General features: G+C 35.7%; 2 protein-coding genes across 2 annotated transcripts in view; one reads left to right on the top strand and one right to left on the bottom strand.

Moving 5' to 3' along the window:
* Nucleotides 1-17,129, bottom strand: part of BCAS3 (BCAS3 microtubule associated cell migration factor) — a 789,343-nt gene that overhangs the window by 641,641 nt on the left and 130,573 nt on the right. The window lies entirely within an intron of this gene.
* The window catches only part of LOC122753421 (coiled-coil domain-containing protein 34-like), a 42,105-nt gene that overhangs the window by 22,781 nt on the left and 2,195 nt on the right, over nucleotides 1-17,129 (top strand). The gene's annotated exons all lie outside the window — the stretch shown is intronic.

The following is a 17,129-nucleotide window of genomic DNA, read 5'->3' as shown; positions in this document are numbered from 1 at the left end:
CGCCACATAGCTGCCCAAGAACTTTTTAAAGAAGATATTACTTTGAACTCTGACGTTCAGATTCTAAAATATTTTCTGTGGCCCTTATTGCCTGTCAGATAAAATTTAAAAACTCTTGGATTCAATAGGCTGTCCACAATCTAACTCAACCCAGCATAAATTGTTCTGTGCAAATAAATAGAGTTCTCCTATCCTTGAATGCTTTACTGCCCAAATGAATCCTGCCTACACAGAGCCTATCTATCTACTATCTTTCTTCATGAAGCCTTTCCTGACAATACCCAATTCATAATTCCTAACTCATAATTTACTAAAAGAGCACTAATGTGAAACCTGTTTCTGCTACTAACTACCTTTATGACCTCGGGCCAGGCATTTTACTCTTTCTCAACTTCAGTTACCTTACCGAAATGTGCAGGTGACTCCCTTCCAAACTCTTAATTTATATATCTTATAGAACTTATCCACAGTACTAACATCCATTTCATATGTATCATATACTGCCATATATATCATATCATATTCTTCCGTGTTTTGTCGGTCAATGCTTAATGCTTATGCAACTCTCCCTAACAAAGTTATATCTGGAGGGTTGGTTTTGTTTATTTCTCTTCTGTATGCCTACAATATTGAGGTCAATGCCTCAGGCACTTAAAGAGGTAAAAAAAAATCTAGGAATCGTGAAACAAATTTTTATCAACAATTATTGTTCGTAGTTTTATGCTTTGTTACTTAAAATGTGGGGGAAATTATTAAGATTTGCAATACTTTGTTAAAGTACAATTAAAAGATCTAAAGTCATTTTGCAATTTTATGAACATAATAGTGACGTGTGACACTCTAAGGATATGCAAAAATATAGCTCTTTTTGAAATAACAAAAAGTGAAAATCTGATGGAGTGCTCATCAAATGAGGAACAGTTGAACAAACTGTGATATATAAATATGATGGAATATTATTGTGCTTAAAGAAATGTTGAACTGATAGTTTCAAGAAAACCTGTGAAGATCTGTATGAACTAAAGTAGAATGAAGTGAGCAGAACCAGAACAATTTATAAATGATAATTGCATGATAAACAACTTTGAAAGAATTAGGAACTCTGATCATTGTCCACAGTGCTGACCAGATGAAGGAAACACTTTCAGAAAGGAAGCAGGGAAAATGAAAAGAAAGTCAACAGTGTTTTCCCTGTGGAATTCTGTCTAATCAGATGCATTTTCCGAATCATTACTCTCCAAACTTTTGCATTCTTATGATTTCTGTCAGCATTAATGTCTGAATTGAATTAAGCTTCATTTACCTTTGTGCAGACAAGCTCATTTGCCAGTTTGTTTTAAATAATTCTAAAACAGATTATTTTCTTTCATATCCTAAATGAAAAGGAATCTGAAGTAGGAAAGAAACAATAGGAAGCATCATGGATCATAAGACAGCTTGAACTGGAAAGGGCCCTTAGAGGTTATTGAGACCAATCCCCTTGCTTTATGAAGTTGGTGGGTATATGTGTGCATGCATGTTTATGTATATATGTGTATTATGTATGTATGCATATATATATATGTACAGTCATAATGCTTCAAGGAAGATATATCTGGCAGAATTACAGATAATCCTAAAAACAATACTTAAGTAAAATCATATTTATATAGAACATAATGGCTGACAAATATATTTTGTTCAAAACAAAATAATCTTTAAAGTTAAAATGATCTTTCATTCTCACCCTCCAACTCTGAATCCTAAGAGTTTATGAACCATGCAGTATAGGCATCATTATTCCCATTTTTCAGATGAGGAAACTGAGAATGAAACAATGTAAGAGATGGTTCTTCTATTCCTTTCTCTTGCATATTTGAAACTTGATTTCTAGCACCAATTCTTACGTGGATGCTGCTTGATTTATAATCCAGTCAAATGTAACAGGTGGGGAATTATCATCACATATTTCTAACCTTTAAATCTTTGCTGCAAAAAGATATTCAATAAAGTAAAAAAATACATTTGGATGATCAAAAAAGAGTTGATTTTATCTAAGTCATTTTGTAAGGAATGCCTGGCAAAAGGATGTTGTCTGATTTAGATGAAGATAGTGTAAAAATCTTTTTATTAAAAAAAAACAATTTTTAGAAATTATTTCAGTAAAATAGAGGCCAGGTAGCTATGCAATAGCATCCTAACTTAAAAATGTTATTTATCATTATTCTGAATTTAAATTAATGAAGTAAATCATTAATTGGTATGGGTGATAATCATAAATGTATTTTATTATTTTCTAGTTACATGTAGAGATAGTTTTCAACATTTGTTTTTATGAGATTTCTAGTTCCAAATTTTTCTCCCTCCCTCCACTCCCACCCCCCTCCCCAAGACAGCAAACAATCTGATAGAGGTTATATATGTACAATCACATTCAACATGTTGCTACATTAGTCATGCTGTGAAAGAAGAATCAGAACAAAAGGGAAAAACCTCAAAAAAGAAACAAAAAGTAGCAATAGTATGGTTCAATCTGCATCTAGATTCCACAGTTCTTTTTTCTGGATTTGGAGAGCATTTTCCTTCATGAGTGTGGGTGATATTTTTGCCCCAGTATTGGCTAGATAGACAGTCTGTGGAAATCAAGTTCATGTTGATTGGCTGACTAATCTTCAAACCTTTTTCATTACAATCATTAACTTTATACTTTACTGGACTGAAAACACATAGGTCTCAGTGACTCTGTCTTCCCACACAAAGCACCTATGCTATTTAATTTATGCAGTACTGAAGATACCACAGAGATCTGGAAGAGGCCTTAGAGATCACTTCCTCCATCACTCTCATTTATTAGCTGAAGGAGTCAAGTTCCAGAAAGTGCTTTAAAGATACTGAGGTGTAAAATCATTAGATTATAAACTACTCTACTAGATTATAAATTCCTACACTAAACTGTAAACTCCTTGCGGGCTGGGTCTGTCTTTCTTTTTCTCATTTGTATAACCATCATTTATGTGCCTAGCACATAGTAGGGATTTTATAAAAGTTTGCTGAATCAAATTTTATTAAATTGAAACCACGTTTTTTGACTCCAGTTCTCATACCATGTGTTTTTAAGGATGGTAAAAATAATCATATTTCAGGACACCTCATATCAAACTCTTACTTAATATCCAACCCCTCAAATCATCAAAATAGAAATTTGGTTTTCCTTTTTTCATCCCTGGGAAGATATACTGCCAAACACCTAACCTATCCCACTATCTCCAATTCAAAAAAAAAATGGAAAGGTAATCATAAGAAAAAAAGTGAAAGTTTGCAAAGCCAGAGAAACATGTCCATTTTCACCGCAATTCTCTAAGACAGATCAATCAAGTGAACTATTTGGAAGTGGAAGAATCACCTCAAGTATGAAAGCCAAAACCACTAACATTACATTTCTGGCCCTTGAATTTAAAAAATTAAAAGAGGAAGGGAAGCAATGATTTTATTTACCATTTAAGATGGAGATTTCTCATTATTAGATAGATACACAATTTAAAGTTATCATGAATTTAAACATATGTAGATTTTGAATAGTGAGATTATAAAAGCACTACTGTCAAGCAGCAGAGATGAAATATGAAAGATAATGTTTGGATTGTTTGTAGGAGATGCATACAAACATATGAAAAAAATAAAGACTCCCTTTTCATCAAAATAAAATGATATGTTGAAAACTAGTGAGGCAATTGGGGTTAAGTGACTTGCCCAGGGTCACACAGCTAGTCAGTGTTAAGTGTCTGAGGCTGGATTTAAACCCAGGTCCTCCTGACTCCAGGGCCGTTGCTCTATCCACTGCGCCACCTACCTGCCCCTAGACATTGGTTATGTTAAACTATATAAACAAAAGACTAACACTTTGCATATCAACATATAAGCACATGCCACAATTTAATACAAAAATATGGTCTGCTTTGACATGACCAACAGCAATGAAGTCTGATCAACACAGTTAAGACGACAAACACGTTGAAAAATCTCAGCGCCTGCCAGCTACTTTACAAGAAAAGTTGTAGTGGTTAAACTTCATGTTATACAGAGATACTTAAGTTTTTAATGGAGACAGCTGGTCTCACTACTTTGCAATCTGTCAATGTGCATTACAATTTTGTGCATAGATACGAAATCAATACAAATATTATTATTAAACATTCTTAAAGAAGTAACCCATCAATCATACCATGTGCACTGCATTGAGAAGAGAGAGTACTAGAATAAACAGCTCTGGGAATTAACCATATTCATCTTCAAATATGCCAGAAAACCAGGCAGTAACCTGAAATTATTACCAAGAAAGGCCATTTGACATTTTGAAAATGGATATAAAAATATGTTTCTTTTCAGTTGTTATTATCTATAACATTTAAAAGTGATAAAAGGACAGGGATAGAGAGCCTGGATCTAAGATTTCACTGGTTTGAGAATGTCCAAGTGAAAAGACTCCCTCTACCAGTTCAGGTTATGATCTTCTTTCCAGGCTTCTTAGAGCACTGCATAGAGTTTTTTATAATGGGATTTTGTTTACTCATTCTTTCAGTTAGTGTAACAGACTGGGAAAAGTCTGAAAATATGTTCATTTTCTAACACCTACAACTCTCCCTTATCCATGAAGATATGGGGCTTAGGGATGTCATTTCATATATCTGCATTATAGTTCTACTTAATCATTATAATTGTGTTACATTTACTTTTGATTTTTTGTGTGTATGGTCATTCCTTTACATTGTAGTAATCACTGTATATATTGTTGGCCCTCCATACCAGAAAAGAAGTCTAAATTTTTCCTTTTATGGGGTGTTTACAAGCACCTTATTGTAAAATTTGGGTTATTTGCTCACAGACTCTGTGTCATCTGCAGCTTCTGAAAAACTCTTAAACATTCCCATTTAATTTCTTAGGCAACCCACAATATATCAAAACCATGATAGGGAAAGTCTCGATGTGGAAGAGATAATTGTTTTCTTGGTTCTGCTTACGTTACTGTAGCACATGTAGCAGCAACAACCCAGTAAAACCATCTCAGCAAATGGGCTTAAACTAGGTTGAGGATAACCGACAAACCTCAAATCCATTAGTGAGTTAGGGGCATGCTGAAGACCCTAAACATGTGAAGATTTCCCCCAGCAGAATGGGCAGATGAAAGCAATTTGTTGCAACAGCCATGAAGACAGCTGAAACAGGCAGTGTGGAGCACACAGAGCTAAGTCAGACATTGTAGACACCAAGGTCTACACTCCATCCCACACCACTGCCAGGTGTCTTGAATTTTATCTTGCCATTAGACTTGGATGACTCAGGAAGAGAAACTGGGGCTGATGACTTTGTGCAACCTAACCTCACTAAAATAAAATTCATGTGCAAGTCAAGACATCACTCCAAGGGCAGCTAGGTGGCACAGTGGATAAAGCACTGTCCCTGGATTCAGGAAAACCTGAGTTCAAATCCAGTCTCAGACACTTGACACTTACTAGCTATGTGACCCTGGGCAAGTCACTTAACCCTCATAGCCCCACAAAAAAACAAAGAAACAAGACATCACTCTGAGATGTCATTGGTTCTCTTCAAAAATGAAGAACGAACAACTCTACAGAACTGAAGTTCCCCTTTGGTCTGGGATTCCTGCCCTGTTTATATTTCACTATGACTTCAGTCATCTGGAGACTGGAATTAGGACCCCAGTTGACCCCTGGAGTCAGAGATACCCAACTGCTGCTTGTTTCTGAACTTGCATCTGTTGCTACTCACCACAGTCTAAGGACCTCAACCACTCCACCCCTTAGAATGTCAAACCTAGTTGCAATGTATATTCCTCAGTATACTCTGGATCTGGGCATGAGCTGAGACTGAGCAGTGAGCAACAAAGTTAGCATTAGACAACTGTGTTTGAGTCCCTCTATGCCAAATCTGGGACCTCTTCTTGCTCAGAAGTATAGCCTCTCTCATCATAGAAACAATCCAATCACCAAGGACTTTATCACACCCCATGGCTATAGTCCCTAGAATAATCTGTCACTATGAAAACGTGGACCTCCCCCAAGCACCCCCCCCAAAAAAACTGATTTTTTAAAAAATTACTCAATCATTATTAGGTCTAGCACATTTTCTAGATATGTTTAGCAGAATTTGGGGGCTGCTACTTTATGATCTTGGCTCTTCCTAGTGGCTTTGTAATAGATTCCTATTGAATTAAAATGATTTATAGTTTTCCTTTCTCACATTACATAATTACTGTCATATATTATCAAAGTCTAAGGCACCTTTATTATCCAAAAGTCTGTCAGGAAGTCTTACATTTATTTTGGTCTAAGATTGACCATATTATTTAATTTGATAACAGTCTTTTTGCAAAAAAGCACATTTAAATGCATCAGAATCAGAGCTATCTTAAATACTGATGTGATCAATTGATGAAAAATAATTTCATAGTGAATTAAATGTGAAATTGTAAGCACCTAACAACAAGATGCTACTTTTTAAAACAAATTATTTTACTTTTTCCTGGTTTAGATTTCTGGATTTAGTTTTGCTTCATTTTGTTTTACATTTGCATGCCTTAAAATTATTTCCAATATAAAATTAGTCATAAAAACTAACAGTTTTTCTCTTGTGCAAATACCTGATGATTTCATTTAATCAAAAATTCTTTTCTATTGTAATCAATCCCCTAAAAAAAACAAAGGAAAAGGAAAAGGATGGAAATAAAGAATTTCCCATTTTGATTGGTAGATAAAATGTCTATGATTTTACTTAAATTGCAGTAAGAAATGATCACAAAGGATGTCCAGTGAAAATACCAAGATTCAATGTTTGAATAACATGAAAGTCTAACAAGAACTTGGCGAAAGAGTCGATAATTACAATTTTGAAACAATCCACAAAAACTGAAACTGACCTATTACTTCAACAAAGGGAAGCAAAAAGAAAAGACACTTGACGCTTACTAGCTATGATTTCTGTAGAGCATTACAAAAATAACCTTTTTGTAAAAACAATTTTGAAAACCATCACTAGGAAGAATTAACCTTTGTTCACACTTAAGAATTAACTTAAAAAAAATTTCTAACTTGTAAAAGATACAAATTATTAGTATATAGGATACAGAGTAACTACATCCTTTACTAGGGCAAAATCTCACAAATTTCCAATAAGTTTTTGTTTTAAATCTCTTCCACATTACCCCTACTACACAGTCCACTATAGAGTAATCTTAGTGCATTCACCACAGGGTAACAAACCTACTCCCATACAATAAAAACATCTGATTAAAGAGGTCAAATGCGTTCTGTAAAACCAAAGCCATGACATTCTTTCACAAAGATACAAGTAAGATAAATAAATGAATAAATGAAACTGAAGATTGAAATGGCTTTTATCCCTACAGGAAAATAATAACTTAGAAGGAAAAGCTGTTCCATACCTATTAAACAACTTATTCCAAAGAAAAGGTTCCCCTTTAGGAAAAACGCACCAGAAAGAGAATGGCTAAGACCACGGTGGTGAAGTTGTTCTTGTTTTCATGACTTACATAAAAACAACAACAACAACAACAAACTTCTTGGGTTTAAGGTGGATGTGCAAGTGACCCAAAATTATGACACTTAACAAATGGGAGGAAATTAAATCCCAAGATTCTGAAAAGAGTTTTGCCTTTGAGTCTGAGTTGGGCAGCTAGGGATGGGACTTGGAATTTCCCATTCCTAATTCTAAGCTTAAACAGCTGAAAAGCAAACAACTTTACATCCTCCTATTTTGTGAAGGGCATAGTTCAACATCTAATTCTCTTAAAAAGAAAAAAAGAATGCTCCTTTAAGAAATCAAAAATAACTTCCTTATCATACTTTATTATACCTAAAATGCAAAATAGGAGAGCAGTGAGGAGGGGGGTGGGGACTCTACTCCAGCAGGCTCACTGGATCTATGTCACATTGATTTATAACAGTTATTTCTAAGGAAGACAAAAAAAAAACACACAGATGCAAACAATTACTCTATTTTTGTAGGCAACAAGTGAGGTGGGTGGTAACTGAGAAATTTTGAAAAATCCTGTCACAATATTCTGCTTTTTCTTAAGTAACCCTCATCACACAACAAACGCTTGCCACATCAGAGAATTTCCAGGGCCTGAAGCGCCACTTTGATTCCAGACCGCTGCGGGCATTAGCGGGGACGTAATTAGGGTAAAAAGTTCAGCCACAGTTCCATGTCTAGAGTGCTGCCAGAAATACATTTCCTCAGTCATTCACTGGTTTCTACTGTACCCTCCCTGAGAACCATATTGAAAACACATTTATCTTTGTAGAGTTTGTTCCTCTTCTAATTAACTTTACGGCGTTTACAATATTTAATAATTTAAAACGGCTCCAATGGCAGCAGTTTTGCATGTAACAGTTGAGCTGCATTGTCATTTGTCCTGTGCTGCCACTGCATTTGACAAGTCACTCAAGGAAGGTATGCAACACAGCTGTTTTCATCTGGATCTCCAGTCAACATAAACTTGGGCTTTATTTCTTTCTCTCTAAAAGTATGGGTGAAATTGGCAAACAGGCTGAACTGTTCAAAAATTAAAAAGTTTCTAGGCAAAGAAAAAGAGAAATCAGCAAATGACTAACTGAAAGTAATACAAAATTATCAACTTTTTAACACAAAGTCCATCTATTACCTTTACTTTAGCCCTAAAACATATACCTGTCTCTCTCCAGTCATACCAGCATCATGTGGGTTCTTGTGAACTATCAAAGTCAAATGAGACTGGGGTAATTTTCTCAAAAAATCTTGAAGCCCTAATTAGATATGCCATTTCTCTGAAAAACAATTACTCTGGCCTCATATGTCCACCCATGCTTATCAAAACATTAAAAATGCCAATATACAAGCAAACACATCAACATAAAAATAAATAAATAAATAAATCCCTGTCGTGATCATTATTTTTCTCAATTACAAAATTAGAAGGCATTACATTTAAAATATTTAGCAAAGTAGCTTCAAAACATTTAGAAACTTAAGAGACGTTAGAGAACCAGAAAGATTTTGTCTTTCTCAGCCTTCTTCCTATAAACAATGATACCTGAAAATCCTTATATGCAAAACTATCAAAGACTTGAAAGATATGTCAAAAACAATATTCTTTACACTATGGTAGTTTCTTTACAAAATAGAAAAACAAAGTGATCATGCTAAGTTCTTTTTCATTGCTTCTGTATATTGAGTGAAAAACGGTCAATAATTAGAAGTATGGGGAAAGTGCTTGCAATATATCCTATAAAAATCTCTTTTGGGACATGCTACACAGTAGGTGAAAAAGGGGTCTTGCTCACATTCATCTCTGCATTCAAATAACCACCCATTTATTCTACAATGTATTCTACATAAATAGACTTGAACTCTTTCTCTTGCCTCCACATGCAGCCTTCTCCATGATGCGTTCCCTAATATTGTCGGCTAGACATGTTCCCATCCTCCTATCCTATCTCATGGCACTCTATCTGACTTCTCTGCACTTCCTGCTAGTCCAACTTGAAGTATAGATTTGTATTTATACTCTTCCACCCAAACTAGAGCATAACTAACTCCCTTAGGGGTAAAGACTGTTTTTCATTTTTGCTTCCCCGGCAATTAGCACTGTGATCTGTATATAGAAGTTTCTTAATATGCGTTTGTTAAATTGATTTTTTTTTTTGGTGGAAATCTGCCTTCCTATAGGATTTTCAGTTCCATTTTTAATTATAGGATCACAATAGCGAGAATGGTACTATTTCTAAGAATTAATTGCCAATAGCAATTGGGCAACAGCACTGGGTCTCAAGACTAGTTGACATTTGGACATATGGAAAGATATTTAAATGTACTCAATAATTTGAATACCAGACCAAACTGCAGAATTCACAATAAATCAGGACCATCCACATTCCCAAAAGAGAAGGGTCAAAAGGGAACAAAGAGGAAGTAAGACATAAGAATTATGTGGCTTCTTTACTAGAAATTCAGTCTTTATCTATTTATAATACTAAAATGGGTATACCAGTGCTTCATTTATAGGCCTAGTCATCAGAAGAAGAAATTATTACAAAGAAGTAAAAACAAATATAGTATTATATATCTTACCTCCCAGGTCTCTATATAAAACTAAAACCTTGTAAACAGCCACTTGTCCATAGTTACAATTGAGGCCAGATGACAAAAAAATAATACCCATTGTTGCTGCTGTTTAAGTACTTGCTCAAACCTGAGTTCATAAGGAGGTTCTATTTGAATGCAGATAAAAGAAGTATTAAAAATAAGTAACATGGCAAAAAGTGTGGAAACCAATTTAAATAAACAATATTATAATTTCATGTTAAAATAATACAGTGTGAGTTATAGCCATTGCTTTAATGCAGCTGTACCCAGAATCTGTAACAGAGAAGTAATTGGATAAATAAGAAAATTAAAATGACTTACTATACCAATATCATTGTATTCTTTAGACTACATCTACTAAGTACCTCTTACATCACTCAAAAGAATAGGCAGGGGGAAAAATTGCAGATTGGTAAAGAGGGGGCAGCTAGGTGGCGCAGTGGATAGAGCACTGGCCCTGGATTCAGAAGGCCCTCTGAGGTCCCTCCTGGCTCTGTATCTATAATCCTATGAAAATCTAATTTACAAAAATTACCAAAAATGAACTTAAATGATAAGTTAGAGACAATGCTGTTCCTAGAGTCAGGAAGATCTGAGTTCAAATACAGCCTCAGATCCTTGCTAGCTATGGGCAAGTTGCTGTTTGCTTCAGGTTCCTCAACCATAAAATGGTTATAATAAAAGAATCTACCTCCCAGGGGTGTTGCGTAGAAATAATTGTAAAGCACAGTGCCTGGTACATAGTAGATACTTAATGAATGAATACTTGCCTCTTTCCTTAACAAAAGACTTGTTTTATAAAAATTATCTTGAAATCCTTTAAATATCAAGCTTTCTTCAGTGCATTAAACAGATAGCTCTTTCCATAGCTTCTTTTGTAACCTCTTCCACTTACTACTTTTGTTGCCCTGGGCATATAATTCATTTAACCACTCTAGGACTCAGTTTTCCTTTCTTAAAATGAAGAGATTAAGACTAGGTGATCTATAAAATATCTATCAACTTTACAACAAAATGTTTTCAGGCTCCATTTTCCAAAAATCTGCTGTAAACACTTTTTGGGGAGACATGGTCTTCATAAAAACAATAATAATCTGTAGTTTCCTGCTTACCAATATTGGATAGAAAGAGTAACTGAACTGATCACAGCCCTGAGACAATGCCACAATTACTCCTAAGTTTTTGTTTTGTTTTGTTTTGTTTTTCGGCAGGGCAATGAGGGTTAAGTGACTTGCCCAGGGTCACACAGCTAGTAAGTGTCAAGTGTCTGAGGCCGGATTTGAACCCAGGTACTCCTGAATCCAGGGCCAGTGCTTTATCCATTGTGCCACCTAGCTGCCCCCACTCCTAAGTTTTTTTAAAGCTCAATGTAAGAAAACCATTAAAATGAAGCTATTCTCAACATCATCAAGCAACTTGTGAGCAAAGTACATCCCAATTAAATAGAAGAGCAGCTTACTGATCCTTTGAACATGTCAGTTATATAGCAGTTACACATTCCTTAGGTCTCAATGAAGCTTTCTACAATCCAGGGTAGAGTGTCACGTATAGCAATATATCCTTTGACAAAATAGATATCAGACTGAGTACAAGCCACACACTCCCTAAGCCCTTTGACCAAGTACACTGTCAGGTTACATAATTAACTAGATTTAGCAAGGCTTTATATTGGCTAAGTAACAGAGAGAGCCATATAATCGATGAAGTTTTCTCTAAAGAATTACTGGGACCAAAAAAAAAAAAGTTTCCGCTTTGGAAACTTACATGGGGTTTCTATAATGGATTTCTAAATTCACCCTTTCAACACTTAATCTGTCTTTTAAGATGCTCACAAACTCAACATTGCAACTCTTTATGGTCCAATGTAGTTCCCTACACCCTCTCCCATCAGAAGCAGAGCAAGCGTGCCTTGGTGGAATTCCACAAAAACAGAATTCACGCAGATGTTCTTCCCTTTTGGGTTTTCCTTTAATTTGCAAATCTTGTAATCTAAGCCTGAAGTTGACTGAACCGACATCGAAACCAGCAAAGCAGCAGCAGCCAAAAAACGCAATCTGTTTTCCATTTATGTGTCAAGACTGCATCCTTTTTGGTGGCTGAAAAAAACTGTTATTTTGAAATGATTATGTAGAAAAACCATGCAAAGCCTTTTTAGTTGTTTTATGAACTTAGTTCTAGATGGAAAACTTGACTTTACAAGAAGGAAAAAAGCATCTTTAGTTTGAAGAAATGGTTTGAAACCTAAATTGTAGTGTAGAAGGCAGAATACTTAACAACTTGAAAACTTACGTCTCCAGTTTCATCAAACTATAGTTAGAGGAGGTTTCTGTAGAGATCAGTAAACCTAGACTATGTACAACTGATGGCACCTTAAAGTATGGCTCTGGCAAAGTATTTAAAGAGAAGTGAAACTGTCCTACAATACAGTGACTTGGGGGAAAGCTATCAGTCCAGTTCAAAGGGAAACATTATCCAAAGATGTATTTATGCTATTGGGTATTTGCCACCATTTTCTTTATTCATTCTTGTTCCTTTGCCCAATGTAACATGAGCTTCCTTGGGGGATATAAACAAATTACCACTTTCCTATGAGAGCAGAGGGTTCATATTCATCTGCAATGATCTACCAGATTTGGTGCAGTAAGAGTCCAAGAGTCTTGGTTGACCTGTAGCCCAGACACTCAGAAGGGCTACAAATAGATTTCCCTCATAGCTAGAAAGAATTGCCAACAGAAGCCCCATTGGGAGAAGTAAAAAGGCTTCTTTCCATGTGCCACTCATTCCACATCCAAACAATCAACAGGATCAATGAATACTTACTTAGTAGCCTCAGTGGGTGAAGAACTAAACTGAATGCATAAGAGACAAAATCACAAACTAATTTATTAAACATAAATGATGCTGCAAAGTGGAGTGTCAAGGCGGAAATACTGGAAGCCATGGCAGTAGCTTAATGTCATGATTGTTTAAAGACTGCTTTCAAAAACACAAGAAGACATTATTTCTCTGATTAACAGACTGATTCTGTAAAAATTACAGTATGAATTAACTAAAGATTTCTCAGTCTGAGCAGTTTGTCATAGGCACTCCGAGCTCCTGGTCTGTGAATATTTGTAAAGGAGAGATAGCAAAAAGCTTCTCCATTCTCCTGATGCAGTGGACAGTTATGTCCTAAATAAGCCCCAAAGGCAAGCCTCTACACGGAAATTCTGAAGGTCACTATAAACTGTGTCTGGGCACAAACACAGTGTGTCCAGCCAGCTGACTCTGATAATTACTTAAGAATATTCCCCGGATACAAAGTGAAGAGCTGTCAAAACTATTAGAAGGGGGGAAAGTCTCAGCAAGAAAACAGATGGTAAGTGTTCCAGCAGTCTCTTGATTGCCTTTTATTGAAGAGTTTTCGATACCTATACTCAAGGGTGAGCGTTCAAAGACTAGGGTAGGTTCTCCCTCCACATGACTTCTATTAAAGTCTGACAGCATCACGTGGTCAAAAAGATGTGCAGCTTTTGGAACAACTCACCCCAACACAGAATTTCTACATGAAACTTATAACCTATCAATTGTCCCAACCCTTTTATACCTCAGCACCACACATGCAAAAATTACCAAACTGAACATGATCAGCTGAAAGTTTTCATTGCAAAAGACACATGGGGGGTGGGCAGGGCAGGACAATAAGGGTTAAGTGACTTGCCCAGGGTCACATTGCTAGAACGTGTCAAGTGTCTAAGGCTGGATTTGAACTCAGATCCTCCTGAATCTAGGGCCAGTGCTTTATCCACTACACCACCTAGCTGCCCCCAAAAGACACATTTAAAGCTATGTTTCATAGGAAAGTTGTTTCTACTTATAAATAAAGACGCAAAAGAAAAAATACTGCCCTTTAATAACACATCTAATCCAATGTTCAAAAGCATTATAAATATGCATATTATCTCATATGAAAATGGAATAGAACCACTAAGAAACAATAAAATAATAAAATAGTAAGGCAATAAAAGAGTAATTCATATTTCACATAATACACATAATACTGTCAGAGGAAACAAAACAAAATTGAAAAATACTGGATGGATGTTTAGCAACACTAAGGCACTGTTAGTAGAAATGGAAATTGGGGCAGCTAGGTGGTGCAGTGGATAGAGCACCGGCCCTGGAGTCAGGAGTACCTGAGTTCAAATCCGGCCTCAGACACTTAACACTTACTAGCTGTGTGACCCTGGGCAAGTCACTTAATCCCAATTGTCTCACTTAAAAAAAAAAAAAGAAATGGAAATTGATCTAACAATTGTGAAGAAAAAATTGGAATAATATAGGAAATATTACTAAACCATAAATGCCCTTTAACTCAAACTATGAAGCATACAATGAAGTTAAAGCCAGTAGGAAAGGGCCCGAGTATATGAAAAATTTTAAAGCAAAATTTTTTGAAATAGCAAAGAACTGAAAGGATAATGTCAGCTAATTGGGGAGTGGCTGAACAAATTGTGGAATAATGATGTATGGTAACATTATTTAACCATATAAAACAAAGAATATGAAGAATTCAGAAAAAAATTAGCAAGATTTATATGAACTGATAAAAAGCAAAGTAAACAGAGCCAACAAAAGAGTGCACATGTTGATCATAACAGCATAAAGAGAAAAAATAATAAAAGAATTCTGAACTTGGGGGCAGTTAGGTGGCACAGTGGATAAAGCAGTAGCCTTGGATTCAGGAGGACCTGAGTTCAAATCCAACCTCAGACAATTGACAATTACTAGCTATATGACCCTGGGCAATTCACTTAACCTTCGTGGCCCCCCAACCCCAAATAAATAAATAATTCTGAACTCAGAGTAATGCAATGACCAATCATAATTTCTGGACTCAGCAGAAAGACTACAAACACAGAATGAATCATACATTGTCAGATGTCAATATGTTGGTTTGTTTTGATGAATTATATATCTTAGTTATGAGAGATCATTCTAGTAGGGTGAGAATGGAAGAAGTAGAATCATTTGAAAGTGACAGTGATCATAAAAAAAAAGTACCCAAATTCATTTCACAAAAAAAGGACCAAAAAAATTTTTTTCTTACACAAAACACAGCACTATTTTTACTGCTAAGCTAGATTAAATTCAATAAGTCTTTATTAAGTGCCTATAAAACACCAAGCACTGTGCTAGATAGTGGAGATACAAAAACAAAAATGAAAGTCACTCCTGGGTAAAAACATGTTATTTCAGTAAAAACACAAGTTTTTATGCTGAACACTTTCATCTTATAGATGTAATCTTATCACCTTGGGTTGAACATTTTGTAGAATCAAAACTTAGGGAAGCACATGAAAAAAATAATAACTTTTGCTACTTTAGTTCATAGAACTATCACCAAAACAAAAACAAAGTAATGAACAAAAGGAACAAAAGAAATGGGCATGGTATCCATACGATTTCCACTGTAAAGAGGAACTGGAATTGTTCTACTAGACTGTCATTGTCTTAGGCAAAACAAAACAAAATAGAAAATGGAGAATGGTTTCAAACTCACCAAAAATCAATGAACAAACATTTATTAAGCACGAGAGGACCTGGATCAAAGTCTACCCCTCAGGCACTACACTATTTGTCCAACCTCTAGGCCTTTGTTTCCTCATTTTTAAGATGCAGCTATTAGACTAGACAGGCTCTAAGGTCCCTTACAACTCTTCATCTATGATCCTACAAATCTAGTCATTTAAGAGGCAGAGTAGAATAGTGGATAGAAAGCCAGCCTCAAAGCCAGAAGACTTAGCTTTTCTCAGCAGTGGAATGATGCAAGATAATTCCAAAGGATTCATGATGGAAACTACTATCCACATCCAGAGAAAAGACTGATGAAGTCTGAATGCAGATGGAAGTTTACCATTTTTCACTTTAGTATTTCATTTTTTTCTTTTGGTTTTTCACAACATGACTAATATGGAAATATGTTTTGCATGATTGCATATGTATAATCTATATCAAATTGCTTATCACCTCATGGAATGGAGAGACTATAAATTGAAGAAAAAGAGCTGACCCTCAATGAAAGGAGTTTCCTCATTCAAGAGTTTCCTATGCCAAGAAAATTGTAGTCCTCGTTATTCCTCCTTGTATGTGCCAGGAATTTTATTAGAAATACAAAGTAAAACAGTCCTTATCCTTGACACAGGGGTTTGTGGTAGTTCTTAGATATTCCTCAATAAAGAATTATGCTCTCACACACAGTCCAATCAGAATTAAAGTAGTCTTTTATTTGGCACCAGGGAAAGTGACCAAGAGGAAGGTCAGAGACCTAGCCTCTCAGGGAGGAAAAAGAGTTCAAAAGCACTTACTCTCAAAAGACAGTGGAAAGGGCAAGGCTTTTGATAGAGGAAAGATGGGGAGCCCACTTGAAAACTGGAAAGTTCCCTTTTCAGGTAGGGTGGGGAAAGCTTGGGTGCTTGTCATATTCATGAAAGTCAAGGGAAATGATGATAACCTCAAAGGTCAGGACCATCTTTGTCTCCTGGTTCCAGACAGGTTTGTAGACACACCCAGGCAACATTCCTGCTATAAACTTTTATCTCCTCTTACTTCCTCGGGATGTCTGTCCTGCTATCTTGTCATCTTTGAGTCCACTTCTCACCGGAGAAGCCCCCCTCTAATTGATTCCAAGTCCATGTCATTCTAAGCATATGTAATCCTCAAGGAATTTAAATTCTAATGGAGAATGGCATCCATCTTCATGCTGTCCCTTTTCAAGTAGAGAGGGAGTTTTCTACTTTTCAAAAAAGAAAATCCTTCTCTATTTTTTTCCTTCTCAATTTTTTAGAACCAACTCTACAATCAATCATTTTATTTTTTTTAGTTATTTATTTATTTTACAGGGCAATGAGGGTCAAGTGACTTGCCCAAGGTCACACAGCTAGTAAGTGTCAAGTGCTGCATTTGAACTCAGATCCTCCTGAATCCAGGGCCGGTGCTCTATCCACTGC

This window comes from Dromiciops gliroides, chromosome 4 (assembly GCF_019393635.1).
Source record: "Dromiciops gliroides isolate mDroGli1 chromosome 4, mDroGli1.pri, whole genome shotgun sequence".
Lineage (NCBI taxonomy): Eukaryota > Metazoa > Chordata > Mammalia > Microbiotheria > Microbiotheriidae > Dromiciops > Dromiciops gliroides.
This window is presented reverse-complemented; position numbering and strand designations above follow the sequence as displayed.